This window comes from Sorex fumeus, unplaced genomic scaffold (genome assembly GCF_029834395.1).
Source record: "Sorex fumeus unplaced genomic scaffold, SorFum_2.1 ptg000003l, whole genome shotgun sequence".
NCBI lineage: Eukaryota > Metazoa > Chordata > Mammalia > Eulipotyphla > Soricidae > Sorex > Sorex fumeus.
In genome coordinates this window covers 55957389-55969865 of record NW_026606060.1, presented here as the reverse complement: position 1 = coordinate 55969865, position 12477 = coordinate 55957389, and the positions used below count along the sequence as shown (strand labels likewise).

The window sequence follows — 12477 nt, the reverse complement described above, 5'->3', positions numbered from 1 at the left end:
ATATACAGAATACAGGTTAAACTCCACAAGAAGAAAACATCCAACCCCATCCAAAAATGGGGCAATGAAATGAACAGAAACTTTCTCAAAGAAGAAATCTGAATGGCAAAAAAGCACATGAGAAAATGCTCTACATCATTAATCATCAGGGAGATGCAGATCAAAACCACAATGAGATACCATCTCACACCTCAGAGACTGGCCCACATCCAAAAGAACAAAAGCAACCGATGCTGGCGTGGATGTGGCGAGAAAGGGACACTCCTTCCACTCCTTCACTGTTGGTGGGAATGTCCACTGGTTCAGCCCTTCTGGACAACAGTATGGACGATTCTCAAAAAATTAGAAATTGAGCTCCCATTTGACCCAGCAATACCACTCCTGGGAATATATCCCAGAGAGGCAAAAATGTATAGTCGAAGTGACATCTGCACTTGTTTGTTCATTGCAGCGCTCTTTACAATAGTCAGAAACTGGAAGAAACCTGAATGCCCAAGAACAGATGACTGGTTAAAGAAACTTTGGTACATCTACACAATGGAGTATTATGTAGCTCTTAGAAAAGATGAAGTCATGAAATTTACATACAAGTGGTACAATATGGAAGTATCATGCTAAGCGAAATGAGTCAGAAAGAGAGGGATAGACATAGAAAGATTGCATTCATCTGGGGGATATAAAGTGACAAAGTATGAGATTAATACCCAAGAATAGCTGAGATCAGCACCAGGAGGATTACTCCATAACTTAGAGGCCAGCCAGGTATCCTAGAGGAAAGGGCAGTTCAGATAGAGAAGGGAGCACCAAATAAAGGATGTTTGGAGGATCCTCCCAGGAGGGGAGATGCATGTCGAAAGTAGACTATGGACTGAACATGTTTGCCACTCAATGCCTCTTTTGCAGACCACAACACCCAAAAGGAGAGAGAGAACACAGGGGATTGCCCTGCCACAGAGACAGGGGGGATGGGGGGATGGGGGTGGGAGGGATATTATCCATGGTGGTGGAAAATGGGCACTGGTGGAGGGATGGGTATCTGATCATTGTATAATTGAAACCAAAGCACAAAAAATTGTAAATCTACAACTTTAAGAAAAATAAAATAAAATAAAGGGGAAAAAAAAGAAAAAAAAATGATCATTCTCCAATGCAGCCACATTACTTTCCCCAGAAAGGATATCTAAACCTCAGCTCCTCCACTGAACCCACACTCAAAGGATCAAGACGTGCTATCTTTTCAAGCTGCTACCCACAGAGAAGAGAACAAGGCCATCTAACTTTCTGACATCATGAGCTAGAAACCTCTCTTCCCCTCAACCTTGTCACCCCTCACCCTCCACTCTCCCACCCTTCACCCCTGGAATTGCATACTGAGCCACAGAATTTGTACAAGTGCAATTTGGGCTTTATCTTTTCTTTTCCTATAACCGGTAAAACCAGATTGGGTAACTCCCTATCCTTGAAACTCTTCCTGCCTCCAAACAGCCCCATTCAGTCACTGGGCCCTGCTAGTTATGCTCAGCCCTAACTTTGGGTCTCACAACTTGCTGCCAGACCTGAGTCAACAGGATCATCAGCTGTGGTGAGGACTACCAGGACTGAGCTCTGGGATATTTAAGCTGGGAGGGCATTGAGAAATGGTAAATTTCAATTTTTGTTCCTGCCTCAATTTGCTCTGGAGAACAAGGAACAGTTTTTTCCTCTGGTCTTCTGGACCATTAGCTTCATGCCCATGTTTGAGACATGCTTAAAAGACTCTCAACATGTCGATCTGTCATGAAAGTGGGAGTTTAAATCAAACATGCTAGATTTTTTATTTCCTAATATTTTAATTATTTAGTAATATATTATATATAATAATATAATATATATATATAGATAAGCTTTATTATAATGGGCCGCCCCCAGATGTTCTTGGGATGTGAGGTAGACATTCCCAGTTACTCTCAGCCCTGACATTGGTTTCATAATTTGATGCGATGCTGAGCCAATGGGATTATCAGCTGTACTGAGTACCATCAGAGCTGAGCTGTAGGTGTCGGAGGGGGAGGGAATCAATCTCAGGGCCTCAAGCATTCTAGGCATGAGATCCAACTGGCTTTTCAGCACAAGAATGGTGATACTCTGTATGTTTCACAAAATGAAAATGCTGAAGTGTAAAAAGTACTTTGTTAATAAGTAGAATTCTTTAAAATGCAGAGAATAAGACTATTGCTTAACAATATTACTTCAGGGGCAAGAGCGATGGCACAGCAGTTAGAGCGTTTGCTTTGCACATGGCTGACCGGGTTTGATTCCCAGCATCCCATATGGTTCCCTGAGCACCGCTAGGAGTAAGTCCTGAGTGCAAAACCAGGAGTAACCCCTGAACATCGCTGGACATGATCCAAAAAGAAAAAAATAGAAGATTACTTTAAAAAGTATCTCCCTACATGTGTAACAGACAGCAAAAGAACTCTAAACATAATTTAAATTACCAAATCACTTAGGTTTTTCTCATGAGCTGTTAAAGAGATTTTGTCTGGTTTTGCAAATAGTCATTTTCTGTCCAGTGTTTGTAAGGAAAATAACGGTCTATGCAGGGAAAGTTTTACGTATAATATAGAAGTGGAGTTCGTGATGTTGACTTTTTTCTCTGGGTTCAAGTTACAAGTATTAATTTGTACCTAAAGGTCTATTTAATTTAGAATCAACTTGTCACAAATCTGTTTCATTTTGGTCGGGGAATGGTCCCTGTGATTCTCTCTGACTCAGTTTTCATCTTTGCTGTCAACTGATATTACACATTTTTGGTCAACACTTTTAGAAAAACATTCAGCAACTGTAGATAACAAGCACAATGCAGCTTTTCTACTCATGAGTTTGAAGCAATTTGACAGATGGACACATTGGGCTTGCTGTAAACCCATCTTTTTTCTGAGTAAATCCTGGCGCTGCTCACGCCATTGTCATTCAAGTAGGCACATTCACCAGTTCCTCTGACCCCTGAAACCTAAAACAAAACAAACAATTATTCATACACTAAATGTCTAAGAATGGCCGAGATTAGTACCAGGAATTTTACTCCATGGCTAGGAGGCCAACCACACATGCTAGGGGAAAAGGGAGCTCAGATAGAGAAGGGAACACCAAATAAATGGTGTTGGGAGGATCCTCCCAGGATGGAAGAAGCATGCTGAAAATAGACTATAGACCAAACATGACTGTCACCCATTGCCTCTTTTGCAAACCATAACACCAATAAGAGAGAGAGAACAAAAGGGAATGCCCTGCCACAGAGACAGGGTGGGATGGGGAGGATAGGGGGTGGGAGGGATACTGGGATCTGTGGTGGTGGGAAATGGCCACTGGTGGAAGGATGGGTATTTGATCATTGTATAACTGAAACCCAAGCACAAAAATTTGTAAGTCTACAACTGTACCTCATGATGTTTCACTAATAAAAATTTAAAAAATAAAATAAATAAATAAAAATGGAGAAAAATGAAATCTTTCATTCATTCCTCCATGTCATCTGTAATACTTCTACTCAACTGTTTTCAATAGAAGTAGCTCTGTAACACTGTCCTCCAGTTGTTCATCAATTTACTCAAGCAGGCCCAGTCACGTCTCCATTGTGAGACTTGTTGTTACTGTGTTTGGCATATTGAATACATCACAAGTAGCTTGCCAGGCTTTGCCGTGCGGGCGAGATACTCTCTGTAGCTTGCCGGGCTCTCCAAGAGAGGCAGAGGTATGGAACCAGGGCTGACCAGGTCAGCCACGTGCATGGCAAACGCCTTACCCTCTGTGCTATCGAAGTAAAAAAAAATAACACTTATGTGACTTATTAGTAATAAACAACATTTTTATATTTAGTTTTTCTTTACATTTTCAAGTCACATGCTTGAACACCACCGACTGTATGATTCACCCAATTCAAATCTAGTTATATTGTTGACCTAGTCACTTTATGTATTTTGTCATAAGTTGTATCAGTGAAAATCATTCCCAGTCTTCTCACTAACTGCTTCATTAATGCATAAGATAAAAATAGTTATTATCAATGTGCTAAAGAGATTTATTTTAATGAAAGTGATCAGGCCTTTATATTTGGTACATCTCCAATGACCTGATTGAACTGTCCACAACACAGAGAGCTACAGCTTTGGCTGGTAAATCTCCCAGAGAGATTTCCACAGCTTCTCTTTGAACCACTATTCCTGACTTTTGTGAATAGATGCAGCAGGTGGAAAATGGATTTTTGAAGGTTTTATAGGGATCAAATTTTCAGTGATTTTCTAGGATTTTAGAATACTTCCCCCCACCTCTTTCCCACTGAATACGAGCAGCTTTTTCTGTCTTCTAAATCAATATTTCATCAGAAAAACATCTGACTCCTGGTATTAAAGTATAAGAACATATACATGGCATTATCATATTAAATATTTAAACTAAAATTACAATGAATTTAGTTTTCAAGGAACTGGCTAGTAAATGGAAAGGCATAGAAAGTAGTTCTATTTCTTTTACAATTCTATAGGTTTTCTATATTAAAGTTATGTTTTATAAACACCCTAAGTCATCAGAGCAAAAGGAAAAAAGTCGCAATACAAACACAATGTTGCCTCCAGTATTACTTGTCCACTTCCAAGAGTGACTTGGCGATTCTCTACTAAGGCCTATCCAGTGGTCGTAAGGGCCTTTGTATCTTTTCAGAAATTTCTATTATAAAGAACAAAAAGTGAAAACATGCATCTTTCTCATTTACCACTCCTGAGTCGATATTTCCTACAGTCTTCTACTGGGGATGACAGCAGGGTATAAATGAAAAATTTATTCTCTACCCTATTTCTCATCCTGAATCATTACTCTATGTCTCTGCTCCTAAACCTCTTTGTTTAAAAGAATCTTATCTCCCAATGTTAGTGCCAAAGTCTCACTTTGTGCCTACTGTTTTAATATATTGTGAACACTGTAAATCCTATAATTTGAATAAAAAATTATGTGAATGCAATAATTCTCTACACAGGGAACAGTTGCTCTAAGCTTCTAGGTCGACTGTGAGGATTACATGGGAGAACGTATCTGACATGTCTCACTGGGCTCTAGGGAGATAATTCAACATATGTCAGAAGCTTGTCTGTGCCCTGTGCTCCAGACTGAATCGAGGACTTTGTTATCTTTCAGCTTTAGCCCGGTGCAGCCCCCATCCTCTGCGGGGGAGCTCCCTATTCAACAGATGATATGCTTTTAAAAATTTGGATTAGACCCTGGAGCATTGGGAGAAATTGGACGGGGCCACTTCCTGCAAAGCTCAGCCCAGTGTGCACCAGCAGTGCTAGGGCAAGCAGGGTGACACATGGACCCTGGGGTGCTTGGCATGTGGTGCTGGCAGCTGAACTCAGGGCCCTGAATTTGACAGGCATGTGTTTTCACACTTGTACTGTCTCCCTGGTGCCTCAGAACAATACTTACCAGTTCATCTTAAGTGTCAATCTGCACAAGATGAGCTTCTAGTAAGTCACAAAAAGTCTGGCTAAATGTCCAGTTCCCTGCTTCTTCAGAAAAATAAAAGCACTTGTTTCCAAATCCAATCCACATTGGTGGGCATGCAGGATGCTCATACATTTTTGAAACTGGTATTTCTGCTGAGACTGCTCTTTCCTTTCTTACTAAAATTTGGATATTCACAGAAAAAAATAATAAATATATTTTCTTATTCTTTTTATCTATTTTCTCACTTATCGTCCTAAGGTTACTGCTAACATTATAGACTGGTAATTGTAATTTTCTACCTCATCAGAAAGTTTTATCCTAAGTACAATAGTCAACAATTCCCTGGTTGGTAGTATCTGTGCATCTCATTTTACAAGGCGTACGTGGGCATTAATGACTTAGGGATAATAGATTTATAAAGCATCAAGTACATGGTACTTCTTATACATAATGCTAATTTCTGCAAAGAGTAAATACACGACCTTCCCTGTTCTAATCAAAGTTTAACCCAAAGTCTTGATGTCACTCTCAAGGTTATTGCCTGCTGGATCCAACCCATGATTATTACTTAGTCTCAATTTGTCCTAACCTCAGCAATGTCCTGCTCTTATTCAAAGCACTAGGGATATTCCTTCTTTAGGAATTTTGCTCTATTGTTTTCTGTGCCCGAGTAGTTTTCCCCGAGCATCAGTATGCTCCCTTCATCTCCTTCAAAAGTTTGCTGAAAGGGAGAGATTCCCACTGAAGAGTATGTGTCACTCCTATATGCATTGCAGCTTGTTTTCCTACCCTATACCTTAATTTATAATGACAGCTACAATTTCTTCTGGAATATTGGAAGAAGGAATTTTTATGTTCCATTCGCCAATATGCCCCAGGCACTTTGACAGTTTCTGGCATAAAATAGGACTCAAAGGGATATTTATGTATGATCATAAAAATATATGGAGGAAATTATAGTTTGTAAAATAAGCAACTTACCTGTCAAAGTAACAGAAAGCATAACCACAGATATAACTATGGCCAAAGCACTGATGAGGCAGAAAGCATGTCTGTGAAGAGTTTCACAACTTCGAGTTGTTCTATATTTTTCTTGGTTATGTGTACCTTTAAAGTAAAATATCATAATCTCATTTTTCTGAAAGTTTATGAGAAAAACAATTTTATTACAAAAATCTACTTCCTAAATCAGCTGTATCACAATTTCCCTATTGCCAATCCCTTTCACAAAAGGTCATGACCCATAAGCTATTATCATGGGTCAAAGAAGGTCTGAAATAAAAGAAATAGAATAGAATCTCCAGCCATAGGGAATCCTACAGCTATAGGCAAAGGAGTTCAGGAAGATGGCAAGAAACAGCAAAAGGTAGAAAGGTCAGGTGTGAGGATCAGCAGTGAGGCATATTCCTCCTCTGTGTCAGGTCAGGGAATTAGCTCCCCACAGTCTCAAAGACATGCAGATGGCCAACAGGTGCATGAAAATGCTCCTGTCATTCATTAACAGGAAGATTCTGATCAAAGGACAGAAGCAGATGTCACCTCACATGGTTTAGAGCTGCTGGTCTGGAGAAGAAGCAAACTGTTGGTAAAGATGTGGTGAAAACCTATATCTAGACTATATTAAGAACCTTGAAAACTCAAAATAAGAGTAATATATAAGTTTAAAGTGGTTTTTGAATCACCCAGTTTGCATATCTTAGTATAAAATTAAAGAAGATGCATAGATGACAAATTAGCACATAAAGATGTATTCAAAATAGCCTGAATTAAAGAAATGCTAATAAAGATCTGAGTTACCTCTCTCTGCCTACTGAGAGTTTAAATTAAAACAAAATAACAGAACCAAGTGGAGAACTGAAATCTTAATCACTGATGTTTAAAATATAAGATGGTACAGCCACTTTGTAAATGCCACTTTGCAGTTTGGTGCAGTAAATACAAACTTAGCATGTACTAATCTTAGCATGGTATCATATTTTGATATCAAAAACAACGCTATGTTTGGTATTTATACAAGAGAAATAAAGCTTAACTTTACTCAAAAACCTGCATAGAAACATAACACCATTATTATTTTATTTTAGGTTTATTATTTATTTATATATATATAATTTTATCAGTCAATCACCATGAGGTACAGGTATATAGTTACAAATTTTCATGCTTACATTTCATTCTTATAGTGGTCGAGTACCCATCCTTCCACCAGTGCCCATTCTCCACCACCAATTATCCCAGTACCCCTCCCACCACTCCAACCCTTCCCCCCACCCCCACCCCACACTGCCTCTGTGTCAGGGCATTCCCTTTCGTTCTCTCTATCTTTTTGGGTTTTGTAGTTTGCAATAGAAGCATTGAGTGACCATCGTGTTCGAATCTATAGTCTACATTCGGCATGCATCTATCAAACTGAGCGGGTTCTCCAAATACCCTTTACTTGGTGTTCCCTTCTAAATCTGAGCTGTCCTTTCCCCCAGCAGGTGAGGCCACCAAGCTGTATATAAGGGACAGGCCCAAAATGGACCACCACCAGAATTAATTCAGTTTAGCTTAATAAGAACCTGCATTGCAAAACAACTGGTTTTTCAAGGAACAGGTCTAAATAAGCTTTTTCAGATCTGCTTTACAGGAGCCTGCACTGCAAAATAACTGGTTGTTCTTCCTCGGAGCAAGGAATTCAGACACAGGTACTCAAAGGGTGGGGGTCAGACCAGATAACCGGATGTCTCTCACAAGACATATGTTGCAAGATCCAGGACTGCCGTAAAAACCATGATGTTCCTAAGCACTGACGCAAATGCTGATCTTTAAACTATAGGCTAAGAAGTGATGTACCCTTAATTGGATTGGTTAGGAAAGTATCTGTTATTACAAATCTATTGGCTATGAAATGCGTGTGCTCTGCTGTAATGGTCGGTGAAGGCCTATATAAGATCTCCTTTGAAGAAGTTCGGGGTCTTTACCCAACCTGTCGGACCTGCATGTCTGTGTAGGTGGTTGGACCCTGGCTAGCCAGTCTTACAATAAACTCTGCTTGCTGTTTACAGTCTCTGAAGTCTCTGTCATTAAAGGGAGATTTCGATTCGAGCCCTAACACTGTGGAGGAAATCTCCTTGTCCTTATCTTATTATTCTTGGGGTAACACCTTTATTCTTTTGCACTAAAATCTGGCAATAGTTTAAATCCTGGTGGGGGAAAAGAAAATGCCACCCAGCACCAAGCAAAAGAAAGAATGAACTCATGGTCACAACTGCTAATTCCTTATTGAAATTTGGCCTGACCAAGGTCAACAATCAGCTTCTCTGTTCCCTGTAGACCCCTAAACTCTGGGTTACCCCCATGTTTCAAAAAACATTAAAGCATTGATACTGGGCATATCTGCCTTTAATAGCTCATTTTGGAAATCAGCAAAAAGCAGTTTACTGCTGGAATAACACACATAGGACGCCCTTATATGCTCTTCCCCTCGTGATTCCAAGTCAGTGTACTGAAATTAAAATCAATAAAGTTCCTGCTCACTTTCCTTCAACTACTGCATTTCCCATGGATCTTCCAGGATCACAGAGTTTTGACATAAGTTCTAGTAAGGGAAGAAGAAACGTAGGACTGATGGTCTAAAATCATTCTCAGCGACATTTCAGGAGCTGTCTTTAGACAAAAATCTCATCTCTCATTCTTTCTGGTCCTGCATCAAAAAAAATATGTCCTCGAATGTGATTGCCACCCAATGTCTCTTCAGCAGACCACAGCACCCAAAAGGAGAGATAGAACAAAAGGGAGTTCCCTGCCACAGAGGCAGGATGGGATGGGAGATGGGGGGGTGGGAGGGATACTGGGATTGGTGGGGGTGGAGAATGGGCACTGGTGGTGGAATGGGTACTCGATCACTGTATAAATGAAAGCCAAGCACAACAACTTGTAAGTCTACAACGTACCTCTTAGTGTTTCACTAATAAGACAAAACAAAACAAAAAACAAAAAAAAATGTCCTAAAAATTCAGTGTATTCCATAATTTTTGACTGGAACATGGGTAAGAAGTAAATTTCCCTTCAATTCACCAAAAATCTATTTGCCACTCTTAGCAGTCTCCCCAAACCTCCCTTTCTTTTTACCTTTATTTCCCTGAATCTAATGTCCTCCCCAACATCATGCTACATCCCTCTCTTTTTTCTCTTCTCCCACCTGAACTATCCTCTCCCAATCCTCTTCAAAGTCATATGCCACCTATATTGCACTCTGACACCATAACCATTGAATTTCTAGTTGGGAATATGGCATCAGACACGATCTCTCAAATGAACAAAGAAACTAACCAGATGTTTTCCTAATATAAATGTTAGTTTCATAACCCAAAAGCAGTTCAAAATTTGCTTTTCTCATGTGAAACATTCTTACCAGTCAGTTTAGCTTAATAAGTATGACATCTTGATTGGTCAAATAGCTTTAGTTAGTGAAGCCTTATCTTAGTTGACAAATATTAGCATTTTAATTAATTTGTTACTAAATACAAACCCTATTTTATGGGAATACAATAGTGTATCTTCACAAAGAAAAAGTAAAATTCAGGGAGAGTAGAGAGAGAGAGAAAGAAAGAAAGAAAGAAAGAAAGAAAGAAAGAAAGAAAGGTGGTTTTCAACAGTTAGAATTTCAGTAAAAGATACCCTTCCTTTCAGACTAAAAACAAGCACACATAATTCTGTTCTACATCTTTTTTTCTTTATTTTGTGGGTTTCCTTTGCCTGATTATTTTTTTTTAGACTTACAAAATTTTGTGCTTGGGTTTCAATTATACAATGATCAAATACCCATCCCTCCACCAGTGCCCATTTTCCACTACCACAGATCCCAGTATCCCTCCCACCCCACATCTTTTTTAGGGTTAGAGTCAACTCACTCTAACCCTAAAAAGGTAAGGGGAATATAGCTCAAAATTAGAGTGTGCGCCTTATATGTGTAAGGTTCTCAATTTGGTAGGTGGTACCATAAAAAGTTTTAAATGCTAAATTATTTGTTAAAGCTTAGGTTCAGTCTAACATTCTTAAATTTCAAAATACCAACCCTCTGCCTTCCACTCTCTATTAATAACTTAGAAAAGATTTAGGCCCCCAAAGAACCAGTTTTGACAAGCAAATTTATTAGTTCACATATTATAAAATATATGCCCCCATCCCTGGCTGTCCTCACCAGGGCCTCTTGGAGGGAGGGGTGTTGAGTTTCCCTCTTCCCCACCCCCCAGCAGCCAAAGACCTTGAGAACCAGCCACAGCCATGCTGAGACACTCTCCAGATATCTGGACAAGCCTCATGCATGAAGGAACTGGCAGAGGAACCCAGGCATGTGGGTCCCGGGGCTGAGATCTCCAAGCCTGCTTGGATGGGGATTGGGCCTTCTCCACCCAGATCCCCCGGTAGGCGTCACACCCACCAGCTGCCGCTGGCGCCAGTTTGGTCCCATCAACAGCCAAGACCCAGAGACTATAAAACCCAGGTTGCATTTGCAGCCACGCAACATCTTACTATCTCGTTCTTACTTTGGAGATCCTGACAGGCTACCGAAAGTACCTGCCCGCACAGCAGAGTCTGGCAAACGTCCCGTGTCATACTCAATATGCCAAATACCAGTAACAATGATGGATCTCATTCTCCTAATCCTGAAAGAGCATTGAATATGGCTCTCGATGAACAACATGATGATCGTAATCATGATTGTGATTATGAAATATAGAGTATTGAAATTTGCTGTCCCTCTAGGATGCAAAAGACCTGCTGGTTAACTGTGACTTTCCAGTATGCAAGTTGCCTGGTGTCTGGGAAAGGGGGATTTACAATATAAAGGCAAAGGGCTAGCCTCCCTTGTCAGACTGCAATGGGATTTACTGTTTATTTCCCCTGCCCCAGAATTACTTTAGGACACATAGGCAAGACCTCAAATATTGATGAATAAATACACACCTGTCCTGTTTCTATCCCATGCTCTCAAAAGCTCTGCCTCTGTAATGGTAACACTTCTGAAAGGCAGTTTTCTTGAGTCAGGAAAGCACCCTGGGACCCCATCCCCACCCCACTCTTTTGCTCTTTGCAATAACTTTATATTACCAAATTGTTCCTTTCCACTGAAAGGCAAGCAGTTATGATATTCCAGGAAGACACTATGTTTCTGTATTTCTTTAGGTGAATCCTCCACCACCATTGTCTCCTCTTTGTTGACAGCAACTGTATTCTTCGGGGCAGGAACTTGAATGAAGAGGTTGAATGTCAGGTTCTTCATCTAACTAGGCTGTAACCCCTGTACAGGCATCTGTTTTAAAGAAAATGAAGAGACTTGCTAAAATCAGATCTGGAGACTGAAATTCCAACAATCTTGAAGGAAAATGATTAAATCTGGGAAGAACAGGGTAACCCCCTGAAGGCTGCAGCAAGTTCTTTATAAACCGGGAGAGAAACTGGCAAGAGTGCAGCAGCCTGTTCATCGGCTGAGTCTGGAGGTCAAATTAAGTCCCTGAAGTAAAGTTAAATTTCACTTTCTACTGCCCAAGCACTGTAGCACTGCAGTGTCCTCCCATTGTTCATTGATTTGTCTGAGCGGGCCCAGTAATGTCTCCATTGTGAGACTTGTTGTTACTGTTCTTGGCATATCAAATACATCATGGGTAGCTTGCCAGGTTCTCTGAGAGGGGCAGAGAAATAGAACACGGGTAGAGCAGCTCAGCCTCATGCAAGGCAAGGCATTTTTAGAAAAATGAAATTGTCTATTCTCATTCTCATTCTCTCCCTCTCTCTCCTTCCCTCTCTCTCTCATCCCTCTCTCTCTCATCCCTCTCTCTCCTCTCCCTCCATCTCTCCCTCCCTCCCTCCCTTTATCCCTACCTCCCTCTCTCTCTTTTTCCTCTCTCCCTCTCTCTCTCCCTCTCTCATTCCCTCTCTCCTTTTCATCTCCCTCCCTCTCTCCATCCCTCTCTCTCTCCCTCTCTCCCTCTCTCCTCCCTCCCTCTCTTTCTC

At 40.5% G+C, this 12477-nt stretch overlaps 1 protein-coding gene across 1 annotated transcript in view; it reads right to left on the bottom strand.

Moving 5' to 3' along the window:
• The window catches only part of LOC130028780 (C-type lectin domain family 2 member D11-like), a 251271-nt gene that overhangs the window by 123049 nt on the left and 115745 nt on the right, over nucleotides 1–12477 (bottom strand). The window lies entirely within an intron of this gene.